This window comes from Notolepis coatsorum (genome assembly GCF_963971535.1).
Source record: "Notolepis coatsorum genome assembly, chromosome: 13".
In the NCBI taxonomy this organism is placed as follows: domain Eukaryota; kingdom Metazoa; phylum Chordata; class Actinopteri; order Aulopiformes; family Paralepididae; genus Notolepis; species Notolepis coatsorum.
In genome coordinates, this window is record NC_140177.1 from 7,953,575 (window position 1) to 7,967,405 (window position 13,831).

Genomic DNA, 13,831 nt, shown 5'->3' on the forward strand with positions numbered 1-13,831 from the left:
AATAGAGGAGGTTCAGGACACGCTAGACCCACCCACGGATATGTCCACTGGGCTGAAGGAGGAGCCCACAGACCATCAGGAGACCAGTATGTTACTTTCTTTTTCTTGTATTTCTTTCTTTTTCTTAGACATCTTTTTAAGTCTCTAGATGTGAGGTTAAGAATTTACCCATGCGGGCGGTTAGGTGGCGTAGCGGAGATTGCGTTCGTCACCAACCCCGGAGCTGTGAGCTGGATTCGCCTGTTCGAATCCAGCTCACAGCTCCGGGGTTGTCACCAGCTTGGCTGGCCGTTCACACTAATATAATTGGCAGTATTAGAGGGTGGGAGAAGCTGGCGGGGTGGGTCCGGGTCGTTGTAAACAGCGACTCCTACAGTTCGGTCGGGGCGCCTGCTAAGCGCGGATGGGACCTGAGTGGGATAGTGTGATCCTTCCACACGTTACACCCTCTCAGTGAGAGTCCGCGCTGCCAGGTGAAAAGAAGCGGTTGATTGGCTGGACGTGTGTCGGAGGAAGCACGTGATAGCCTCCACTCTCCCAGATGATCTGACTGTGGGGGGTAAGTGCGCAGCGACCAGGAAGGGGATTGGGAATTGGCATAACGACTAACATTGGGATGGGAGAAAATCTGAGGAAAATGGAGGGGAAAAAAAGATCAATAATAAAAAAAATAAAAATAAAAATGTACCCATGCGAATTCATAAACATTTATATCATACTTTTTTTTCTGTCACCTATTGATTAAGGCTGTAGGGTAGACGTCTGCAGGGGCCTACCATGTCTGCCCCAGCCCGGCCCAAGCCTGTAGCATTCGGGCCCGGCCCTACCCTAGCCCCAAAAGTTAAGCAATTATTCGGCCCTAGCCCGACTTAAGCCTGAGGCCAATATTACGATGTGGTGACAGACATCACACACACACACTACCTGAGTCATTCTACAGAAACGCACACCTTTCTGTCCCCAGCCTTTGCAGAAAGCATACACTTTAATTAAATTTTTTTATTTTAATTTAATTTATATATTTGAATAATGTAAAATGTTCTTTGAACAATTATACCTATTTGAAGCAAGAATTGGGCAATATTTGTTTTTAATCAATTATATGAAATTCCAAGTACAAGAAAAGTGCTTGTCCCCAATGTCATGTATTGAGGTTTAGGGGCATATTTAGAGTTTACAAATATATTTCTTTCCCATTTTAAATGCAAGAATGTATACACCACTATCACATTTATGAAGTGGCTAACATAAAAAAATGAAATACCGGGGAGCTCCAGTAGCTCACCGCGTATCTCGGCGCCATTTCGGCGTCGGGGACAACCGTGCGCGTCACGGATCTGGGGTACACGAGTTCGACTCCCGGACTCGCCGTATTTTCTCAGAGTGTCTTCCCCTATCTATATCCCATTCAACCTGTTTCTGTCGGTCATGCTTGACCAGAAAAAAGCGATAAACGCTAAAAAGAACCAGCTGTCTGGTCAAAGTTTAAAAAAAAAAAAAAATTAAATACCAACTAAATATTATAAATAATATAATGGAAATAGCTGTCCCCTGGTGTCATGTCATTGGTGTTACCGCTTAACAAAAAACCCTATTCTAAAAAAATCCAAAGACTTTCAGTCAGTCTGCTGTCTTTTTTCAAATGTTGGAAATGTTCTCATTTATCTCATAATTTCATACGAGACATTTAGCTAGAGTCACTTGTATGACCTATTTTTTAAGAAGATATCAATACTCAATAATCAAAACAAATTGATAAAATTACATATTTTAGTGAGTTTAGCATGATTAACAACATGTGGTTTGAGGTACTGTAGCTGCCATTTTGTAAAATACAGATTTCATGAAAATGGTCACTGGTGTTACTGCTCTTCATGGTAAACACCAGTGACGACCAGTAACACCAGTGACTATCTTGTGTAAATAAGCTTTAGTAAAAGCTTTTAAAGAAGTAGTTATGCAAGTTCAAGTTCTTTAATAGTTGTCATACAGAAGTACAGAATACTTTCATACAAAATGCTTCTTACTGTTACGCTCCAGAGACTGTGCTAGACAAGATAGTATCAAATAACATAATAACATAATATAGCATGAATTTAGAAGAAGAAAATGAGGTCACAGTTGTTCGGTATAGACATATGTACAATGTTCTGAGTTACCATATAATATACAATACACAATACTATGCAGTGTACTAATGTACAGTACTATCTAGTGCAAAGCAGAAATGGGATGAGGTACAATTTTAGGTACAATTTACAGTAAGGTGTACGAGTTGTAGTGCAATCCTTCATCCATAAATATAAAGTGTGGGGAGTGGGTGCTACAGTGTGTTTGTTTAAAGTGGGTGTGTGCTATAAAGTGTGTGTAGTGGGTGCTACAGTGTGTTTGTTTAAAGTGAGTGTGTGCGTGTGGATGTGTGTGCTATGTGTGTTTGGTGGTTGTTGTTGTGTAGTGTTCATTCATTGTTCGTTTAGCAGCCTGATGGCCTGGGGATAGAAGCTACTTCTGAGTCTTTCTGTGCTCGCCTTGAGACTCCTGTATCGCTTGCCTGACGGCAGCAGTTCAAAGAGGCAGTTGTTCGGGTGGCTCGAGTCCTTAATAATTCTCTTAGCCTTCCCCTTGCAACGCTTGTAGTAAATGTTCTGGAGGGTGGGGAGCCCCCCTCCAATTGTGCGTTCGGCTGAACGTGTCACTCTTTGTAGTCTGCTTTGGTCTTTTGCAGTGCTATTCCCAAACCAGGAGGTGATGTTGCCGGTCAAGATGCTCTCTATTGTACATGAGTAGAAGTTCTTAAGGATCTTCTGGCATACAATATAACTCATTGGTACCCATTTCATGATCACAACTTCCTATTGTCATTGTTATTGTTCCTTTTGTCAGGTATGGTTAAATTAACTGCAGCTGAAAAGCAGATAATCTACAGACAGCGCAGGGATGCAGATCCGGAGCGCAGAGCAGCATACCTACAGCAAAGGAAACGGGGCTATGCCAAAGATATTCAGACAAAAAAAAAGAAAAAAAATAGATGACCAAAGGGAGAAGAGAAGTGAACGCAAGGCATGGCAGGTCCGCCAGGCAAGATGCAGGCAAAGACGCAGAGCAGGAGCATTGACCCCCCCCATCATCTCCAGATAGATCACCCAGCATTTCAAGGAAGGCCTACAGTATATACGGAACTTGAGATGTTACGAATCCAGTGATCAATAGTAAAATATGTCACAGACCGTAGCCTACAAGGATTGGTAAACTACTGTACATTACAGGGAAAGGACATCATGCACACCTTCCCATAGTCCCCACTAGGGCTGGGCGATATGGAAAAAAATCATATCGCGATAACGATATGATAATGTTATCATATTTCTCGATATCGATAAATATCGAATTGTTATAAGTATATATTTTTTCTTTTCTTTTTTTAACAATAGATGTATGTTTATTTTGCAGCAATTCTTGGTCATTGCCGCCGTCTTTAGTGTTACATCCCCTCGCACTCCAGTTCTCAGGCTGCAGCTGGTTTAAAAGCGAAAGTAAACCGGCTTCTCTGCTGGCTGTGGCTCCAGAGGAGTTGAACAGTTCTGGCTCTGCTAGTTTATTTTCGATCTTTTGGCGCTTTTTTGGTGGACAAACCACCGCACATGTGCACCGTGACTCGTGACTGGAGTCTAGCTCTGCTAGCACACATAGCCTACTGTGTACAGACGGTTTCAAACTGTATTTTAAATTAGAAAGCAAACAAAATAAATGGACAAGAGAAAAATAAATCTCAATTTGGTCATTATTGTCATTTGGACAAGCAAAGCCATTACTTTAAGTTGCAGGCAAGAAAGACAAGTCTGTCCACTGTCTCTGGTTTTAAAACTGCCCTGTTGCAGGTCACAAAAAAATATATATATATAAAAATTAAAAATAATTTTTTTTTTTTTAAATTCCGATATTCGATATCGATTATTAAAATATATCGCGATATTTATCGTTATATCGACCAGCCCTAGTCCCCACAACAGTGATTTTATCACAACATATAATATCTTTACAAGGACACACACCCACCCACCCCCCCACACAGCTTTGTATTTGTAAAATATCAGGCCTTACCCCTGAAAATGACCCCTGTACAAAATGGGGACGTCCTGATATTGTAGCATCTTTCAGGTTTTCCAGCATTACCAGGACATGTGGTCCTGATATTGTAGGAAAACCAAGTATACACACACACACACACACACACACACACACACACACACACACACACACACACACACACACACACACAAACTTGAGGGTGAAATGAGTGAAAACAAAATAAAATTATGGTGTAAATAAGACAGACAAGAGCCTAAATTAAACCAATTAAATTAAACCTTTTTAAGATAATATCTTTGTTTTACAGACCACTACACGAAGGGAGGAGAGTACGTAGGAAAGATGCTCAAAGAAAGCAAAGGGAAATTCAAAAACTAAAAGATCAGCTCATTGTCTGCAAACGAAAATGTGAAAAGTTGAAGAAACGTAACACACGTCTACAGTGTGCTCATTTGAACAGCCCAGGAGCAAAAACACGGGAAATCCTACAAGGTCAGCAATAGGGATGCACCGAATATTCGGCTTTCGGCTTTTTGGCCGAAAGAGTTTTTTCACCAAAAATATATCACCGAATGTCAAAGAACAGGAACAACCTGTAACCTAACACGTGTCGTTGTGATGATGTCATCAAAACGCGGCTTCAGTCATTACATGCGCAACGTGAGCTCTTCAGTCCTGCGTTCTGCAGCCTGTGATAACTCCTCTTGGGACTCAGGAGTCCCGCTTTTTCTATGTAAACTCTGCGCGCAACGCGTCCAATAAATGCGTCTTTAACATGCTTTATATCCTCACCATTACTATATGCCCGTCGCGGTTAAAAACCTTTTTGATTAACGTTAGCGTTAAGCTGGCTAACAAGGCTTCCGGTCCTCTTTCACTCGTCTCTCTTAAAGCACGTCATCCCCTGCTAATAGTCACGGGAGATGTAGTAAATACAACAGTCCTTCCATGTAGGCTAGAACGCAGTGAATTATGGCAGTAGTTCAAGTTTTTTTATTAGTTGTCATACAAAAATACAGAGTACTTTTATATAAAATGCTTACTGTAGCCACTACAGTAACATCATTAAGTCTGCTATAAGCTATTCTCCCTCTCATGTGTGCAGATCTTTATGCAGTTTTAAAGCACATTGGCTTTGTTCTGAATGCACTTTGTTGTAGTTATCCTACAGAGAAAAGAAAATGCACTTGACTTGGAATTAATGTACTGTATGCATTCAGAAGTGCTGAATAAATGTTTTATGGACCCATAATAGTGATTATTTATTATTTAAGTTAAGTTTTGCCATAATCATATATTTTTCCATAATCAGGTAGCTGAACAACATTGGTAAAAAAAAATCTATTCTATGAATCATTTTTGGCCTTTCGGCATTCGGTTTTCGGCCAACTGTTTCCTATTTTCGGTATCGGTTTTGGCCAAGAATTTCCCATTCGGTGCATCCCTAGTCAGCAAGTCAACCCTCCAGTCAGAAAAGCCCTGAAGTTCCACTTTGCTCTTTTGGGAGCGCTGAAACAGAAATATAAGGCATTGAAGGAAACCAAATCCAAACAGAATCTTGCACAGCTACTGTCAGAAAAGCTGATAAAAAAATACAGATGCAAGACATACTGCAAGAAGAGCATTGGCTGTGCGTCTCGAACCTTGAGAACACCAAAACAAGTCCAAGTGGCCAAAACACAGAAGGAGACTGTGAGACAGTTCTATCTCAGGGATGATGTCAGCAGACTGACCACAGGGAAGAAGGACACATTAACCCTCCGGAAGGTTAAGAAACAGAGGAGGCTACTTTGTGATTCCCTGCTTAACCTCCATAAGAAATTTGTAGCAGAGCTCCAACATATTTCTTATGCTTTCTTCTGCCGACAAAGACCATTTTGGGTGGTTACACCCAATGAGAAAGACAGGGAGACATGCCAGTGTAAAACCCATGATAACTTACAGTTCATGGCTGATAAACTGTACAGACTTGGCATCTCAAACTCCAAAAACCCTGTGGAAATGTCAGACGGCACTGTTTGCAACACCTCCAAGTTATGTGCCTATGGTGAATGTGTGGATTGCAAACAAACTACCTATCTTCTCACCACATCAACAAATACGGTGGTAAATCTGACACAGTGGTGCCAGGAGAAGGTGGACTACTCCAAACCAGGCGAAGAGGCGAGGATGAGCACAATCACTGTGAAGAAAGATGTCCCAATACAAGAGGATGAACTTGTGGCACAATTCCAGGACAGGCTCTTCAAGTTTCGGAGACATATATTCAATATCCGATGGAAATACAATGCCTACAGAAATCTCAGAGAACCTGACCGCCAAGGACTCCCTCATCCATATTGATTTTAATGAGAATTACTCATGTAAATATTCCAACGAGATCCAGTCAGTCCACTTTGGGGGATCGCATCAACAGGTGACCCTCCACACTGGAGTCCTCTATCTGAAGGACCTGCCAACCATGCCCTTCTGCACTATCTCCCCCAGCAGAAGGCATGACCCACCAGCTGTATGGGCTCATCTTGACCCCATCCTGGAAATGCTTACAGATCATCACCCTGGTGTGCAGCACCTTCACCTCTTCAGTGATGGATGGCCCTGCCACCCAGTACAAAAACAGAAAAAACGTCTACATGATTTCCACTGCACCACACCAGAAGGGGTTCTCAAAGATCACATGGAACTTCTTCGAGTCAAGTCATGGGAAGGGTGCACCAGATGGGGTGGGGGGTGCACTGAAGAGAACAGCTGACACCTTGGTTCGCCAGGGTAAGGACATACCTGATGCAATGAGCTTCTATCAGCAGCTGAAGGAATCGAGCAAGGTGAAGCTCTTTTATGTGAGTGAGGAGGACGTTGAGAAGAAGGATGAAAGTCTACACCAAGTGCCTCTCTTCACAGTTAAAGGCACCATGAAGATGCATCTCCCCAGGTATCCTGAAATACAGGGACATTAGCTGCTTCTGCCAGGCTGCTGGGGGGGGGTGTTTGATTGCTCATGCCACAGTCTACAGGAGGTTTCCCTAGTGGCAACGGAACACGCAGAGAAAGCTCTAGATGTCAGACCAGATGTCATCAAACACCACCACAGTGGGCAGTGGTGTGTTGTGCGCTATGATGACCAGCCCTACCCAGGCATGGAGGTGGAGGGGCACAATGTTAAAGTAAAGTGCATGCACCGGAACGGCATCAATAGATTCTTCTGGCCAAGCCCCAGAGAGGATGTGAACTGGTATGGGGATGATCAGATCATGTGCCTAATCTCAGAGCCGTTGGCAGTAAACAAGCGATCAGTTCAGATTGAACAGGAACTCTGGATAACAACTAAGCCCCTGTGGTTACAGACATAAAGAGGACAGTTCCAAGTTAAGTTCCCCCTTTAGTCCAGCAACATGGTAGTAGCAGCCAATGGCACATGAGCTTGAGAATGTACTTTAATGGACATTTGAGTGGTTTCCTAAAGTAGTTCAAATGTGTTTTTAACTGTTGTTAAAGTTATTTGACTTAATGTCAGTGATAATCTTTGGTTTTGTACTAAATACACCATTTTCTACCTCAAATAAGTAATTCATATTGAATAAAACAATCTTTAGTGTTCTTTGTGTCACTGGTGTTTTATTGTGTCACTGGTGTTACTGTGTTTTTTTTGGGTCATGTGAAATCAAAAGTGTCACATTTGACTTGTAAATGATTTTATATCAATTGACCTTTGCTTCATTCAAGAGTTAGGATGTTAAGGATACTAAGGATACTATCATTAAATTTGTATGACTGTCCTTCAAATATTGTTATTATTATAGCAAAGATATGATGGTGTTAATAAGCAAACGTCACACAATCACACTTTTCACAAACCTGATTAAAATAAATAAATACATAATCTCCAAATAGTTTGCATTATCATTATCCTACTGTGTGCAGAATAGATTGTGAAAAAAACATTTCTAAAAAGACTTTAATATTGTTAAAGGTATGAGGTAACACCAGTGACAAAAAATGGCACAAGCATTCTTTAAGTCAAAGTAAATATTCTTTTTGTAATCATTAAGCTCTCATGTATGTGGATTCATAAAGTCAAAGGGTTAACCAATATTGTAACTTAAGTTTAAATGTAGGAAAATTAACGTAAGGTTATGTATATAACTAAGTTCTGTGAATGCTAGTGACGCTCAGCGTCATATTGCATATATCTCGCTTCAGCGTATATACACTGAATAATTTCAAAATGTACCTTTACATACCAACATCCATCTGACCACACCCCCATCTGCTGCCTATATAAGCAGGGGTGGGGCCACACACTCATCTCCTTCCCAAAAAATTTCACCACAATGAAAGATCAAGGGCCGCAGTGGCGCCTAGACGCTGAGCGTCACTAGCATTCACAGAACTTGGTTATATACATAACCTTACGTTCTGTTTCATGCTAGCTTCCACTCAGCGTCATATTGCATAACAGGAGCTGAGCGGGAGCTAGAAGCTCGACAAATGTACCCCACTGAGGCCCCCCACAACCATCAGAACCGGGGAGGACCGAGCCCCCCGACCCTCCCTAATGGAGGGATACCCTCCCTATTGGAGGACGGGAGGAAGACGGATCCGACCGTGCGAAGAGGAACTCGAGCAACTCAACGCACAGGGTGAGCAGACCGTGGCTTGACCCCACGACTACGCACACGCACAACCCACATGCCACCAGGGAACGAACGGAAGGAACAAACCTCGTTACTGCCCCCAAAATCACGGGGTCAAGCGCAAACTCAACACCCGTGGCAAGGCCGTAGCAGGGCTGTACACTGCGATCATCTCGTCGCAAATTGCCCCCTAATCTGGCCGGTGCGAGTGGAAAATATCATCTGGGGGCAAGCTTGCGAGTAGTGATTGCAACCCTTCATTCGCATTTCACTCCTAAATTAATCCATACAAATTGGATAAAACATTAGCCTACAACCAGGGCATAATGTTGCGGTTGTAATTTCATTAGACAGACCAGCGCGGACCTTTAATAACATGCAATTTGATTGACACGAGCAATGGGCTAACGTTAGCTGCTATCCACGGTATCCATTAGGATTATGCTAAGCTAACTAGCGTTAGCTGCTGCTAACCCTGGACACCAGTCAAAGCGGACTCCACAACACTAGTTCCATTCAGGAGGAAAGGGGGTGGGTTATATTGACAACGCTTGACAACAGAAGTTTAAACATAACTTCATATTTATTGGTTATTCGTTTCTGTTACTGTATATCATCCACTTTCCATCTCCGTCTGTTAAACGCTTCCTGTTTACATTCGAGTGTGACGTCATCACCTACGGCAGCTTAGACGATCAAAACGCGAACCGAGAACAAAACCCGGAGGGGGGGGGGCTGGCTCTCTCATTCGTTCTCGCCCCCTCTCTCTCTCTCTCTCTCGCTCTGATTGATTGAAAACTTTATTAACAGATTGCAGAATGGGTACAATACAGTACAGCTCTCTCTACATTCAATGATTTAAAGTAGCCAAACATTACAGACAGTATAAATACTAACTGGATAGTTGATGATATAAACATTTAATTTCATTATCTGAAATATTCTAAAATCATTAAGTCTGCTATAAGCCATTATCCCTTTGTGTGTGTGATTATTATTTTCTCACAGTAGTGTGTGTGTGTATATATATATATATATATATATATGTGTGTGTGTGTTTGGCTAAAGTGGATAGAAAACACAGTACTGTGCAAAAAAAAGGCACCCAAAAGTTTTTATATAAATGGTCTTGGATGTAAATAAATTTTTTATTAGTGTGTCAGTAGACTACTCTTAGTACATCTTCATGGTTTAATAATGCCAAACATATGTTGCAGGGACTTATTATAATCATCATATTGGCGTGACTGTATGCATCAAAGGGTTAAATCAAGCATTTTTAAGTGCTTTAGAGGAAATGTTAAAATATTGCGATATATATCGTGTATCGTGATATGGCCAAAAAATATCGCAATATCATTTAGAGGCCATATCGCCCAGCCCTACTATAATGGTAAAATAGTTATTTAAAAATGTGCCCCTAAAAAATATTCTTTGCTCCTAAATTTCTCATTTAGGGGCAAGTGTGCCCCTAGTGAAAAAGCTTAGCGTACAGCCCTGCGTAGCAGCGGAGCGCGAAGGAAGACCCAGACCCACTGAAGGGACTGGATCCCCCGGAAAAAGGGGGCCCGGAGAGGTCAATGACGCCAGGCATCAAGACCTCACCAGGCGGTCACTTAGTGACACCGCCCCCCACATCGCCAGCGTATTCGGACAGGGCCCCTCCAAGAGCGGGCCCTCCCCCCACCAGTACGCCGCCTGGCACACTGACCCTGCAACACAGGCAGTCAGCATGGCCGTAACTTGAAGCACTCAAAAGGCTAACCATAACAGAAGCAGGCAGCGCACCGGGGAAACCAGGCAACAGGCTGTAGACCCGAGCCTGGAGCACTGCGGACGAGACAGGCGCCAAAGGGGTCAACTGAAAACAGCACCCCGGCGGAAGGGGCGTATGCTGGCATTGTTGCGCACCATGACAAAGCCTCCATCAAAAAAAAACCACCCAGAGGGGTCGAGGCAGAGAAGGCTGACACGATTGGCAGATGTCATGAACGTGCAGGGGCACACTCAACCCGGTAACCCGGGAGTTGACTCTGCTCCAATACACCAGGGAATCAACCACCCTCTTGGTACCACATACGGTGGTTGTTCCTATAACCCCCAAGAAAACACTCCAAAACACACCTGCGGGTATACACCAGCTATACTGCAGTACAAGTGTTTCAGTTTCAAAAAAGGGTTATCCCAGGCCTACGGTTTCAACGAAACATTACTTCGGACCGGGCCCGGCGGCTCGGGAAGCACACAGGGTCACCAGAGGAGGTCCAGAAGACCACCCCAACAGCCCCCTCTTCGCCATGCGTGAGAGGAGCGAAAGAAGGAGAACCAGCCCCTTTATCATAAATCAAATCAAATCAAATTTATTTATAAGGCCCGACAACACACGTTAATGTCCCCATGGGCAATACAGGTCTTCTTTAAACAAAACATAACAATAAGTCAAGAATAGAACAAGAACACCATAAGGTCCAAAAAATTTAAGATGAATGCAAATTAATGAAAGAATGCAAGCACTCCCAGACATACCCCACGCGAAGGTAAGGAAAAACTCACTAAAACCTAACAATAGGGAAAAATGCTCCACAGGCAGTGTGGAGGAGAGATAGTGCCAGGTACAACGTGTACCCAACAAAGGGTCTCCATAACGCCTAACCCTGTGACACCCGGGCCGACCCGGCATTTTTCCCCCCGAAAAAAGCACAAGTCCCTCAGGGTACCAGAACAGCAGATCTGCGTCCCCGGCGGACAACGGGTTAACTGACCTGGACCAGCGCAACCAGAACCAGTCCCGTGCCCTAACCACGCCGACATGCCCACTCCAGGAGAGGGGGTAGGTATGCATGTCGATCTAAAACATGAAAAGAGGGCGCCACCCAGACGGTCCCATTTGTACCGCGCTCAGTGGCCCACCCCAAGGGCGTGAGACCCCTCTACCTATGTTCTGATCTATTCCGTTAACATCCCCCAGATATGAACGAGAATTCATCGAGACAACCTAGTAAACTGGCGCTTGGAAGAGACAAACTCCATCCCAGTTGCCCTATAAAAACGCTGTTTTAATAACGAGCAACCAAGGCGTACTAGCCCCCTGCGTGATTCTTATCAGAAACACCCCGAGCCAGCACTATTTACGCGTCGAGACCCAAACACATCAATGGATAGTCTAACAAGACACCAGACATTGTAACTCCAAGTCGCCTGGGAGAATGACAAGGAGCTGTCGTGCTTCACGTTCTTTCCTCTTTTTATTTAAAAAAGAAAGAAACACAGACTGCCATGAATCCCACGTGACGCAGCTGAGGGTAATTTTCTTCTTCATTTTTACATCCCGCCACCCTCACCACAGGGAGGAGACGGGAATCCCCAGAGAGACTTCCCACGCGAGCTGTATAGATTGAAAATAAATATTGCAACATTGAGCTATGTAACACTTGGGTTAGGGCTCTCCGAGGAGGAGGCACTGAACCAATACACACTCAATAATCGAATTGAATCGAATACACACACAATAGAGCAGAACTCCTTTTTTGAAGTTCTACTCACCTTGACAATCTGAGGAGGAGGCTCTGAAACTCTGAGGAGGCTCCCTCACTGGGAAGGAGAGTCCGAACTCACAGAAGGCACTTCTCCCTGAGGAGGCGCTTCGTGAGGAGGAGCTCTGACAACTCCCTGAAACAGATCCATAACATGGACCTGAACAACCCACGGAAGTCTTACCAATAGAGACACGCTCAGTGACGTACTCTATGGCGGGGGAATTCCCGCGGTGCACTACCCCCAATCTTTCGGGGCGTGGGACCAGGGCCCTCATTCATCAATGTGTGCGTAGAACATGTTCTATTTCCACACGTAAGCACGGAATGTAGAACCAGTGTACGCACAGGGAAGTCGGGATTCATCACACGTGCGTACGCAGGCTCTACGCACACCTGTCATGATGAATCCCACCTTGGCTCTGCGCCGAGGCTCGTGCACACTTTCACGTATTTGCATACCAGAAACGCCCCGATTAACCATATACGGTAATGGAATACACCCATGAAATGTGGAAAAATTGACTAAGCCGAGGGAAGCGTGTCATGAGACAGGCTGACAGACGTGTACACTTACGGTGATGTCGGATATGATATCTATTAACCATTGCTGCCTGGGCAGCGCAAACACTAATAAATACCGCGCTGGAATATGACTGCCTTTTCCCGTGTTGTTTGATTAATACCCAGGGATTAAAGTTCTCCTCAATTTTATTCCAAATCGCGATGGATCTCCCGTAAATTTTCTACCTGCTGCATATGATTTCTAGAGGCATACTACAATCTATTTTGATGTCAGTATTGGGTAGCCTATATAAACAATAATACGAGAGCATATACAAGAACAATGAATCTCACTGCATGTATGATGTAGCCTGCCTTTCAATACATGAACTTGAATTCCATCATGTTTGTGTGCGGGACTCACAAGGCTGTTGTCACAATGGGTGGTACCGGTACAGTAATAATAACAGTCCACACAATATCACGATCCATGCCATAGCCTATGTTCTATTAGGACATGATCTGTGACGACAAATGTTCTAGAATGTTTGATTAAGATATCATACTCTGACAGCATGCCTATGATCAACAAAAACGCGAACTTGAATCCCATCATATACATAGTCTGTCCACTATCTGGTGTCATTGCAATGCGTTTTCTATTATTTCTTATACAGTAAAAAGGGGGAAGAACACTATATTCATATGACTTGTATTCTGCTTACAGCTTCGAAATTCCACTTGTTTCGTTTAACGTAAAGCCTTTTAAATATAATCAAAACGTTCCCGTGTTTCTGCGGTCTGCGCAAAATAATAACGAATTGAGCTTTATGATTTATGATGAATTGAAAATGGGGGACCCTGATGTAAACAAGACGAAAGTCTTTCTCTGGTCTGCATCCCCAATTAACAATTGTATGTACTGAGCTGTACTGTACTGTACCCATTCTGCAATCTGTTAATAAACTTTTCAATCAATCAATCAATCAAGCTACGCGGAGCGCAGTCAGTCAGTAGCCTACACCCCGTATATTCCGATAACGCTATATAAACCATGCTGCATTCATTCTG

At 43.4% G+C, this 13,831-nt stretch overlaps 1 protein-coding gene across 1 annotated transcript in view; it reads left to right on the forward strand.

The window, feature by feature from the left end:
• The window catches only part of LOC311238763 (uncharacterized protein), a 51,721-nt gene that overhangs the window by 9,447 nt on the left and 28,443 nt on the right, over positions 1-13,831 (forward strand). The window lies entirely within an intron of this gene.